Consider the following 1747-nt stretch of genomic DNA (forward strand, 5'->3'; position numbering starts at 1 on the left):
AAGGAGTCATCCCTGCTTTCCTGATGGATCGGCCTAATATTCCTGGACCCTCCTCCATTACCCGGTCTCAGAAAGCAGCATGGACTGCCAATAGATTTAACAAGGATGATTTCTCTGACAGATTATTGCTGTGGGCGTGTTTTTTAGGATGTCAAACAGAGGAAGGGATCTTTAGGGCCCATCCAGAGAGCTGATGTAGATCTCAGAGGGCCATGTAGATCTAGGGCATAGGAAAGCTATTCGATGATGATGTACCGCACAGATGAGGTAACATATAAATAGAATAATCATTAGAAATAACTATAACCCCTATTGGCAACAGAAACAAAGGAGTTGGGCTACGTTGCTCTCATTGTAAGAGAATGGGGAAGGAAACTGAAGGGACTCTAACCAGCCTGAGCCTGGCAAACAGGACTCTGGCAGGCCTTGCCCTTCTCCCAAATCCTCTATGCCTTGCTAAAAAACATTGGATCACATACCTAAAGCTAGCCACTAAGGTCTAACTCTTCTTTGGCCTCTTCCTCCTGAGGCTGACTACCAAGGTCCAGCTATCAAAGAACTGAAATCCAGCAACCAGAAGCCCTCTTTGGCTCTCCCAACATGCCTGATTAAAATTAAACACATGGCTTACCTGGGCTTATTTCTCGCTAGCTTTCCTTAACTTAAGTTACCCCACCTACCCTTTTCCTCTGGTCTTTTTCCTTATCTTACTTCTGTATTTCTTACTTTCACTTTGACTCTATGGCTGACTGTGTGGCTGGGTGACTGTCCCCTAGTGTCCTCCTCTCGTTGTGCTGTGTCTCTTCCACCTGTCCTCACAGATTTCTCCTAGTTGTACTCTCTGCTTGTCCTTTCTTCTGCATCGGTACTGGCCATTCAGCTCCTTTTTTAGAACAATCAGATGTTGTTAGGCAGGCAAAGTAATACATCTTCACAGAGTTAAACAAATGTAACATAAAAGAATGTGGCATATCTTGGTATCATTAAACAAGTCTTCCACACCATAAACAAATGTAGCACACCTTAATATTATGCAACGCATGACATACCCAATTTTACGTGTATAACTCAACATCTTTAGCCATCCGGGAAATGCAAATCAAAACAACTCTGAGATACCATCTCACTCCTGTCAGAATGGCTAAAATCAAAAACACCAATGACAATTTATGCTGGAGAGGATGTGGTGAAAGGGGAACACTCCTCCATTGCTGGTGGGAGTGCCAACTGGTTCAGCCACTTTGGAAATCAGTATGGAGATTCCTCAGAAAAATGGGAATAAACCTACCACAAGACCCAGCAAATCCACTTAGGCATATATCCAAAAGATGCCCATTCATACAACAAAGATGTCTGTTCCACTATGTTCATAGCAGCTTTATTTGTAATAGCCAGAACTTGGAAGCAACCTAGATGTCCCTCATCAGAAGAGTGGATAGAAAAAATGTGGTACATCTACACAACGGAGTACTATTCAGCAGAAAATAATAATGGAATCATGAGATTCGCAGGCAAATGGATGACACTAGAAGAAACCATCCTGAGTGAGGTAACCCAGTCACAAAAAGAGAAACATGGCATGTACTCTCTCATATATGGATTTTAGACATAGATCTGGGGAGTGCCAGCCTACAATCCTATGGCCAGAGAGTCTGGGAAACAGAAACTTCATTTAGTGGCTGGTTAAGTACTGAGCTGAACTCAAGAAAGCCAGTAACAGAGAGGGAGGACTGATGATCAAAGGGAT

The sequence above is a fragment of the Mesocricetus auratus genome, unplaced genomic scaffold (assembly GCF_017639785.1).
Source record: "Mesocricetus auratus isolate SY011 unplaced genomic scaffold, BCM_Maur_2.0 Super-Scaffold_100033, whole genome shotgun sequence".
Taxonomy (NCBI): domain Eukaryota; kingdom Metazoa; phylum Chordata; class Mammalia; order Rodentia; family Cricetidae; genus Mesocricetus; species Mesocricetus auratus.